The 10,571-nt window shown below is 54.5% G+C and overlaps 1 protein-coding gene across 2 annotated transcripts in view; it reads left to right on the top strand.

Annotated features, from left to right (window-relative positions):
- LOC105471483 (rabphilin 3A like (without C2 domains)) overlaps positions 1 to 10,571 on the top strand; it is a 243,403-nt gene that overhangs the window by 43,638 nt on the left and 189,194 nt on the right. Inside the window, exon 1 of one of the 2 annotated variants that reach the window (XM_071082052.1) lies at positions 676 to 822. The exons of the other annotated variant lie outside the window; for it this stretch is intronic. The gene's annotated coding sequence lies outside the window, so the exon portion shown is untranslated. Of the gene's footprint in view, positions 1 to 675; positions 823 to 10,571 lie in introns of those variants that run through there. 2 annotated transcript variants of the gene reach the window in all.

Raw genomic sequence — 10,571 nt, 5'->3', positions numbered from 1 at the left:
GTGTGAGAATCCCATTTAGGAAGAGCTGGCACAGAGCAGAGGTGCAACAAGTATTTACTGAAAGCTGTAATAGTCAAGGAATAGAAGGTTGGGGGATTGGGATCGTGTGGGCTCCCCCGGGGTACAGCTAGAGCCAAGAGGAAGGCTGCAGGGAGCAGCCTCAGGCTACCTATACGTCTTTCTCAGGCGGTTGGCAGTCCCAGGGAAGGCTGAGTCACCCCCAAGACACCGGGTTGTCTGCCACCGTCTGTGCAGGCGGCGGTGTGAGCAACTCCTGGGGGCTGGGTGGTGGGCTAAGGCCCGTGGAATTCCCGCCCCCTCCAGGCTTTAGGGTTAAGAAGTGAGGAGGGAACATTATCATTAATAATGTTTTCCAATTGAGGGTCTGTAGTGAGCGAGACCTTGGCTCACAATCTCATTCAATCATCACAACAGGACTATTGTTGTCTCTGTTTTGCACATAAAGAAACTGAGTCTTGAAGTTCGAGACCAGCCTGGGTAACACAGTGAGACCTCGTCTCTACAAAACATACAAAAATTAGCCGTGTGTGGGAGCCCTGCCCACGGCCCCGACTACTGGGGAGGCTGGGGGGAAAGGGTCGCTGGAGCCCGGAGGCGGAGGCTGCAGTGAGCCGCGCCCCTGCCCTCCAGCGAGGCCGTGGGGACCATCCAGAGGTCGCCATCCAGAGGTCGCCCAGCAGGTGCCCTCGGGCCGGGGCTCTGCAGCCGCAGGTCCCAGCGGGGCGGGCGGGGCGGGCGCGGGTTTCGCGGTTGCCGCCAGAGGGCAGCGAGGGAGCGCGCGGGCTGCGGGGCGAACCCCAGGTGAGTCCGGGGGGAAGTGGGGCCGCCCCAGGTCCGGGGCCGTCCGAGGCCGGGGGGTGCGCGTGGCTCAGGGCGGGGCCGGCGGGGCGCGCAGGGCGGCGGCGGGGACCCGGGAGCTCTTGGTGCCGCGCATGGGGGCGATTCCGGGGCCGGCGGGGCGGGGGCAGGGCCTGGAGCCGGGTTTCCTCCCGCCGGGGCCGGAGCCTGGGCTGCACCCGACTGCGCAGAGCAGCGCCCGGGCCGGAGCCCCCACTCCGAACGGCTCGCGCTCCGCCCCGGCCTCGGGGACCCTCGGAGACCCTCGGGGATCCTGCGGCGCCCCCTGCTCGGGGTGGGGGTGGGGGCGGGACGCGGCGGGGCGGGGGGAGGGCGGCGCCGGGCGAGTTCCGGGGAGCGAGTCCACAGCGGCGTTTCCCAGCGCCCGGCGCGCACGTGCGGGGAGGGGCCCCGGGTCCAGGCTGCCGCCCCTCTGCACCTGCCTCGCCTGGGGCGGGGACCCGACGTCCCACGAGATTGGGGGCGCCACGGGGGCCCTGGGCCCTGCACAGTTGGGCCTTCGCCCGTGGCTGGGAGGTCGGAAGGCGGGGCGCGCGTGGGGGATTGGGGGGTCCTTCTCACGGCCGGGACCGACGCCTCCACTCGCCCCGCCCGCCCCTCCCAGCCTGAGGCCCGCGAGGTCGGCTTGCAGCCCTCCCAAAGCCGCTTCCCGGCGTCGGGCGGAGGCGTCGGGGAGGCGCTTCCATCCGTCCGGGCGCCTCACTGTCCCGGGCGCCGGCACCGCCTTTCCTTTCCTGCGCTGCAGGGAGGCCTCTGCCGGGGGGTCTGGGGCTTTTGTGCCTCCTGCCCGGCTGCTTAGAGGGTCCGCCTGGGTCCGTAAATCCCCGGGGGTCGCCCTGTGGGGAGGCGTCCTGCTGCAGGTGGAAACTGCCCCCGGGGAGAGATCAGAGCCTTGGAGATTCCGGGGAATGGTCACTGTCACCCTGCGTCTGTGCAGCCTGAGGGCAGGGGGAGCCCTGGGGACGCCCCTGCAGACCCTGGTGGGCGCGTGGGTAGACTGAGGCCTGCTGTCCCGTCCCCGCCCCGCCCCACACCGGGGGAGACCGCATCCGGGCCGCCTCCAGCCCCCACCCCCGCCCCGTGCCTCTGACATCCCCTCGGCCTCCCAACTCCCATCTCCTGAAAAACACAAAACCCAGCATCTGAGCCTTCAGCTTGTTTTGTCTTTTCTCTGTCACATTTTCCCACAAGAGCTCGGCACCTGCTCACTCCCTCACCCAGCTGCCCCCCTCCATCCTCTGCAGCCTGGCTGCCGCGGCCACTGCGCTGAAACTGCTGAACCCAAAAGTCGTTTTGTTTCCAAAGCCGCCTCTTCTGTGGGGCCACCGTCGCTCTTCCGTGGAAGCGGACCTTGGCGCGCTGGGGTTCAGCTTGCAGCCTCCCCGCCGTCGTTTCTGGGCACGCCTCTCTCCTGGTTCCTTCTCCTTGGCTGAGCCTTCTTCCCCCTTTCCTGGGACTGTTTTCCCAAACTCTGTGTTGTGCTTCTCACGGGGTTGGCTCGGGGAGTCCTCTGGGAATGGCCACTCTGACTTCCAGCCCATCCTGTCTTGCTCTCTGGGTGCCCCGGTGTCACCGAAACCTCAGCGCACCCGACTGGCCGCCTCCCGCTCCCCGTCCCAGGCAGCTGCCCTCGCTCACTTCCCGCTGGTGGGTTCCCCTCATTCTCTATCATTTACACTCCTCTCCGAATGTGTCTGCCTCTCCCCTCTCCTTTGTGACCGATTCCTACAGGACTTGAACACCTCAGTCCAGAGTACAGCGGCCTCTTAGCTGGTCTGTTTCCTGCGGCAACCCCCTCCAGCCCCATCTGGCATGTCACCTCCAGAATGATGGTCCCTCTCACCCTGTCACCGACCCCCTCCCCACCTAGATATCTTCAGAGGCTCCTATGTCCTCCCAGGCAAGGCTCAGCTCCCCTGCCTGGATTTGAAGGCCCTCAGTCACCTGGCCTCATTCTCGCAAACCAGTTTCCAATCCTACAGCTTCTTCCCTCCCTCCACTGCTTGAGCCCCTTGCCCCTACCCTCTGGGACTTGGCTCAGGTGCGGTTTCCTTGGAAAAGATTTGCTCACCTCCTTGCTGCGCTGGGACCCTTTCCTGGCTTCCCACTCCACAATGCCCTCAGGCCACCAGCTGCAGCTGTGGGCTGATCTCACATCCCCTCTGTCCCTGATGGCAGCGGGAAGCTTGTTTCCCTTCTCTCTGGCTCTCCAGGACTGGGCGCCCTGTAAGCACTCAATGGAGGCATTCCCACCCTCAGACCTTCAAGATCACCTCCCCAGCATCCTTTAGAGTTCAGTTCAAGCACCACCTCCCTCCCGGACGGTTCCCTTCTTCCAGTCCCTCTGCGTTCCTGCTGGGCTTGTTGAAGGATCAGTTGCAGGTTGTGCCACACAGTTTAGTACTTTGTTCTCTGCTATTAGCCTCCTATTATATCATGAGTGCGAGATACACTTTTCCAGCTCTTAATCACTGCAGCTGTTTGTCGAGTGGGTTGTCCTGTGCCGGGCAGTGTGCTAATCATTCCAGGTAGTCCCTCGTTTTCCTTTATCCTAGAGACATCCAGAGGGGTAAGCATTAGGATTATTGTCCTCATTCTGTTTATGAGGACACAGAGAGGGCCAGAGACCTGCCTAAATCACACAGCATAGAGGTGGGCAAGGCGGAGGCTGGAACTCAAGTCTGTCTGACTCCCAAGGCTGTTTTTAGATGGTAGGATTTGCTGTTTGTCCAGGAAGGTGTGTTTTTCAGTCCAGGGAGTGTGTGCTACACTTCTGTGTCCTCTCAGCCCCTGGCCCAGGTGTGCACGACTTCCTGGTGGCTCGGTTGGTTGGTTGCTTGCTTGGGACTCTGCTGGACTCCAGGAAAGGACTTTGTAACAAACAGATGGTTAATGATGGGACCAGTGATCCAGGGAGGCTATGACATGAACCCCAGGACTCCTTAGAAACAGGCCGTTTTTTCTGTCTTGCCTTAAATAAGAGCTGTGAATAGAGAGAACCTTGCAAGGGTCCTGGGATCATTTCTGCCTCGTAAGGCACCTTGAAATGCCTTTTCTTTTCTAACAAAACTCACTCCCCCCACCCCAAATGGGAAAGCCTCCAACTAAGTTTCTTCAGGAGACGTCCTTCCCTTCTGTGTGCGGGTCACTGTCATAAAAACGAGCTCCTGCTGTGAAATACGGTTACCATGGCAACCAGTCTCGCAAGGCCGGAATCTCCTGCTCCTGGGCCTCTTGCACTGTATGTTTTGAGGGGGTTTCTTCCGTCTTTGTCATCTAAAAAAACCAAAATACTCCTCTTCACTCTTCTTTTGCATCAACGTTTAAAAACATTTTTTTTCCAGGCAGTGATTTTTGGGTACGTTGGGTGCCCCAGCAGGTTGTCACCAGGCCGCTGGCACACCATTAATAATGACCCCAGCACAGTGACCATGGTCGAGGTGACATCCAGTACAGTAGCTGCTGCTGCCGTGCATCTCTGATGTCTGGAGAGGCTGAGGGATGGGAGCGATCTGGCGTGGAGGGGAGGGCTCGCTGGTGGGGCTCCGCTCCAGCTGGACGTGGTAGAGTTGCTTGTCCTCAGTTGCCATCTCCTTTTCTTTGAGGGCCTTGCTCACAGATATCCAGGCAGGGGACGCCCAGAGCAGGCTACCACAGGGGTGTTGAGAAAGACGGGAAACCTTCAGCGGGAATTGTTGCTGTGAACACTGATGAGGGCTCACCTTGTGCAGACGCTGCTCCCTTGTTTAAACCTCAGCCAGATGATGTTAGAGTACTAGTCCCATTTTACAGGTAAGGAAACTGATGCACAGAGAGGTTCAGTGTTTGTCCAAAGACACACAGCAAGGAGGGGACTTTAGTCCTAGAAAGTCTGACTCCTTTGACCAATAGTAATCTTAAAATTTTAAAAAAAATTTTAAATTATTTTTTCATTTTTTAAATACCCAGACTTCAAGGAGATGGCCAGTACCCTTTACATGGTGCTCTGTAGACAGTGGAAGGACCATGTTTAAAGAATGAAAGGGTAAACTGGAGGGGGGAAGTACATTGACTTTCCCAAGATTTGAGGCTTAAAGCAGTAGTTTTCAACGATGTATATTTTGGGATGGGTTACAGTGAAAAGGCATATACTAGAATGTTCATAGCGGCACTATTTGTAATAGCCAACCCCCCACCCCCAGAAGCCCCCTAATGTTTATCAGCAGTAGAATGGACACACAAATTGGGGTGAAGGCCGACCATGGAGCACCCCACTGTGCTGAGATGGAACAATCTGTGACCACACGGCACACGTGGATAAATCACACAATGTCGAGCAAAAGGAATGAGACGGAAAGGAGCATGTCCATGCCTGATTCCACATCCATAAAGTGCCAAGAGGGCCAAATGCATGGAAGGTGTTGGAAGTCGGGGTCGTGGTTTCCGGGAGGCATGAGAAGGGCTTCTGGGAGGGATGATAAGGGCTTCCGGGAGGCATGAGGAGACTTCCGGGAGGGATGAGGAGGGCTTCCGGGAGAGAGGAGAACAGCTTCCGGGAGGCAGAGGAAGGCTTCCGGGAGGGATGAGAAGGGCTTCCGGGAGGGATGAGGAGACTTCCGGGAGGCATGAGGAGGGCTTCCGGGAGGCATGAGGAGACTTCCGGGAGGGATGAGGAGGGCTTCCGGGAGGGATGAGACTTCCGGGAGGGATGAGACTTCCGGGAGGGATGAGGGGGGCTTCCGGGAGGCATGAGGAGACTTCCGGGAGGCAGAGGAGGGCTTCCGGGAGGCATGAGGGGGCTTCCGGGAGGGATGAGGAGACTTCCGGGAGGCAGAGGAGGGCTTCTGGGAGGCATGAGGGGGCTTCCGGGAGGGATGAGGAGACTTCCGGGAGGCAGAGGAGGGCTTCCGGGAGGGATGAGGAGGGCTTCTGGGAGGGATGAGGAGACTTCTGGGAGGCATGAGGAGGGCTTCTGGGAGGGATGAGGAGGGCATCCGGGAGGCATGAGACTTCCGGGAGGCAGAGGAGGGCTTCAGGGAGGGATGAGGAGGGATGATGAAGCTTCCGGGAGGCAGAGGAGGGCTTCAGGGAGGGGTGAGGAGGCTTCTGGGAGGCAGAGGAGGGCTTCCTGGAGGCTGGTACTGCCTGGTTTCTTTATCGGGGTGTCAGTCATAGGGCTGCCTTCCTTCCATCAGTGCTAACGCTAACCCGGGTGTACTCCTCTGTGTGTGTGTGTGTGTGTTAGGCTTAATACAATGGAAAGAAACGGGAATAAAGACTGCAGGGATCCTAAACCCGGCACGTGAATACAGACACACCATTCCAAGAGGCCACTTTGACTTCGCTGTACCTGCAGCCCTGTGTTTCTTGTGACGGGTGGGAGGTGACATGAGGGTGAGCACCCAGGCTCCCGAGGGGTGAGCTCTGGGAACGAGGGAGCTGAGCCCGGACCGGCTCTGGTTTCTTCCTGTCTCCCTCCACCCCGCTGGGTCTGGGGAGAGCTCTCTTAGCTAGAAGGTGGCTGCTTGGGTTGGGCAAGCCCCTGAAGTGGCCCTTTTCTTGCTTTTAGGATGCTTGGGGGTGTAGGCATGGTGATGTGTGTACCCCAAGCTGGCTGTGGGGAGTCCGGCCAGCCTGTAGAAACTGCAGAACATGGGCAGAGCTGCCGCCCCGGGCACAGACATCCTCACCCCTCTGACAGCAGCTAGCTCCCTGCAAAGCACTGGCATTTCAAGGCCTGCGCCAGCCCATACAGTAAGCAGCATTCGTTGGGAGGGCAGCTCCTCCATTCACATGGCAGTTATGTGCTGCTAAAAATACCGGAGCTCCTTATGTAAGACCGCAATTACGTCGTTAGCACCTCGTGTAAGAGCACTTCTTTTACCATGGACACTTAATCAGTTGTGTTGGACACTGTCTGTCTCTAGCCGGTCCTGTCTCTATCACCCAGCTGTGCTCATGCCGAAATTTACACGTTGGTGCACTTTCATCTTTGGGTCTGGCGCATCTCAGCTGTTGAGTGACCCCGGGGTTTAGTCTCCTCTTGCTCAGCCCCTCCTTCTCGCTCACGGATGGCGTAGCCCCTGACTCACAGGTGCAGCCCCTCAGAGTTCGGAGGCCTGCCTTCCTCAGCCAAGAGTCTTCTCCACCAGTAACCAGACGGGCGACCGTTGGGGCTGTGCTCCAAGGCTGCCGGTGATGGGGGCAGCCCGTCTCAGGGGTGGGTGATGGTTTTCATAGAAAGAGGAGCCACAGAGCTGCGCTGAGGCCTGGAGTATCCCAGGGAGCTATCAGTGCCTGGCTGAAACTGACAAGGAGACAGGTCGTGGAGACGGGATCTGTAAGTCTCTGGGATCCGAGGCTTAGAAAGGAACATCATGGTGGATGCGGTTTTGCAGGACCTGTCAAAATAAATGCAACTGCCCTGTGACATGGTGATTCAGTGATTCTGCTTCTCAGGATCTGCCCTGAAGAAACGCTGGCACCTGTGCCCAGGTGACAACTTCTGGGACAGCCTTTGTGACAGTTTGTGGTGACGAAAGATCGTACAGAGTCTGAATATTTGTTCGTGGTGAGAAAACTCCGTAAACTTGTATTTTCATACCTTGGGCTGCTGCGCAACATTGAAAAGGAATTAGGTCTTTATATAAGAACATGAATGACAGGTGGGCAGATCACCCGAGGTCAGGAGTTCAAGACCAGCCTGGGTAACATGGTGAAACCCCATCTCTACTAAAGAGATAAAAATTAGCCAGGTGTGGCAGTGCACACCTGTAATTCTAGCTACTTGGGAGACTGAGGCAGGAAAATCACTTGAACCTGGGAGGTTGCCATGAGCTGAGATCATGCCACGGCACTCCAGCTGGGCCACAGAGCAAGACTCCGTCTCAAAAACAAAACGAAACAACAACAAAAAGCCCTTCCTGAGTGGAGAATTCTTCGTTCCATCGGTACCTGAGTCCTAGGAGGACTGAGACAGCTTCACTGCATAACGCTTTGCATTTAGGGACAGCTCAGGAGGTGGAAATTCTTCCCTCTTTTGAGCTGAAATCTGCCTCTGTTGTCCTTCTGGAGCCATCTCAAATACACCTTCCGTTTTCCATGGGACAAGAGTTTCACTGGTTTGTGTTCCCTCTCGTGCCCTCCTCCTCTGGGCACCTCCAGGGTTTTCTGCCATCTATAGGGTAATACAGCCCATGCCCTCCTGGGTCTGCGGTGCCGGCTCCTTGCTCACGCCCTGCCAGGCTCACCAGCCATCCCCCTAAAGTCTGCGCAGAACTGGACTGGCCGCTTGGATGTTGCTTGACCTTGACATAAAAGTTCTTAAAAAAAAAAGATTTTTTTGAATTATAAAAGTAATTCATGTTCATTGGGGAAAATTTAGAAAAAGCACAAAGAAGAAAATAAAAAGCTATGATTCCCAATCTCCAGAGATAGACAGTGTTTACTGTTTAAAATGGAGATGATACTTATAGACATTATTTGATAACCTGCATTGACTTCTCTATGTTGACTGACATATGTAACAAACATTTTTTCCCTCCTTTTGGCATTTTTCTTTGGTTATTTTTCTCTTTTTAAAGATCTTGTTGTATACCAAGTATGATTATTATTTTTTATTTTTTATTTTTATTATACTTTAAGTTCTAGGGTACATGTGCACAACGTGCAGGTTTGTTACGTATGTATACATGTGCCATGTTGGTGTGCTGCACCCATTAACTCATCATTTACATTAGGTATATCTCCTAATGCTATCCCCCGCCCCCACAATAGGACCCGGTGTGTGATGTTCCCCTTCTTGTGTCCAAGTGATCTCATTGTTCAGTTCCCACCTATGAGTGAGAACACGCGGTATTTGGTTTTCTGTCCTTGCGATAGTTTGCTGAGAATGGTGGTTTCCAGCTGCATCCATGTCCCTACAAAGGACACGAACTGATTATTTTTAAACATAGAGAAAGTTTAAATGTTTGTGTGGTAATACAGACTGAATGTTTGTGTTCCCCAACATTCCTGGGTTGTGGCGCTCACCCCTAGTGCAGCTGTGTGTGGAGTCAGGAAGTAATTAAGGTTAAATGAGGTCAGAAAGGTGGGGCCCTGATGTGATATATTAGTGTCCGTATAAACGCAGATGCTGGAGGGCGTTCTCCTTCCCCTTCCCCCTCCTCTTTCCCCACTCCCCACTCTCTCTTTCTCAACCTCTCTCTTTGTCAATCTCTCTCTCTTTAAAAAAAAAAAAAAAAAATTAACAGAGATGGGGTTTTGCCGTGTTGCTGGGGCTGGTCTCCATCTCCTGGGCTCAGGCAACCCTCCCACCTCGGCCTCCCAGAGTGCTGGGATTACAGGCATGAGCCACTGCGCCTTGCCTCTCTCTGCCTTTCTCAATCTCTCTTTCTTTCTCAGTCTCTGTCTCTCTCACTTTCTCTCTTTCTCTTTCTCAGTCTCTCTCTCCCTCTCCCTTTCTCTCTCCTCTCTCTCTCTCTCTCTCCCCTGCTTCCCCCACTCTCTCTGTCTCTGTCTCTCCCTTCCCCTGGGCCCTCACCATGTCGGCAAGCCAGGAGGAGAGCCCTCGCCAGAATTGTAGCCAGCTGGCACCTTGATCTTGGACTCCCCAGCCTCCAGGACTGTGGGAAAGAAATGCCAGCTGTGTCAGGCACCCTGCCTGAGGTATTTCATGGCAACCTGAGCTGACTAATGCATTTGATTAAGTCCATCAGTCTTTTCATTTTATGATTTTCCAAAAACCCTCTGTTTTTGGGTTTGAAAGGTCTTCCTCACTCCAAGGTCAGATAAATATTCAGCTCTGTTTTCTTCAGGTTCTTTTTTGATTTCAGCCTTTCCGTTCAGCTCTCTTTGACTTTCAATGCTAATCCAATCAAAATTTATTTTGTTTTATGATGGAAGGGAAGACCTTGATTTTCTTTCTTTCCAGATTGTTGACCTATTATTTCAGTTCACTTTGTTTGCCCACAAGCTGTATTTTAAACTTAAATTCAGTTTATTTTTGGAAGATACATTATAATCATGTCATTTAAGGGGCCGGGTACAGTGGCTCACGCCTGTCATCCCAGCACTTTGGGAGGCCGGGGCGGGTGGATCACCTGAGGTCAGGAGTCCAAGACCAGCCTGGCCAACGTGGCAAAACCTCATCTCTACTAAAAATACAAAAATTAGCTGGCTGTGGTGGCAGGCTCCTGTCATCCCAGCTACTCGGGAGGCTGAGGCAAGAGAATTGCTTGAGTCTGGGAGGTGGAGGTTTCAGTGAGTGAGATGGCACCACTGCACCCCAGCATTGGCAACAGAGTGAGACTGTCTCAAAAATACATAAATAAATAATCTCATTTAAAATTCTAAAGGTATAAAAAGGCAAATGGTGAGTCTCCCTCCTCCTTTATCCCTTAGCCTTTCCAGTCCAGGAACTGATGTTACTAGATTTGGGGTTTCCTTCTCTCTTTCCCTAACTGACTTCAAATATTAACTCATTTGCACACTGTGCTTTTTTTACCCATTCTTTCCCTTTTAGATTATTACTGATTCATAGGCGATCTCCGTATGTCCACGTACTGGTACTTAATCAGACGCCTATTATGCTGCAAATACGTCTCTGAGTTTGTGGCTTGCTTTTTATCTCTCTTAATGCATCTTTTGAGCAAAATAGTCGAATGCTTCAGTAAGCTTACCACGAACTAAAGTTCAGTAGTTGTTTATGGTAT

This window comes from Macaca nemestrina, chromosome 17 (genome assembly GCF_043159975.1).
Source record: "Macaca nemestrina isolate mMacNem1 chromosome 17, mMacNem.hap1, whole genome shotgun sequence".
Classification (NCBI taxonomy): Eukaryota; Metazoa; Chordata; class Mammalia; order Primates; family Cercopithecidae; genus Macaca; species Macaca nemestrina.
This window is presented reverse-complemented; position numbering and strand designations above follow the sequence as displayed.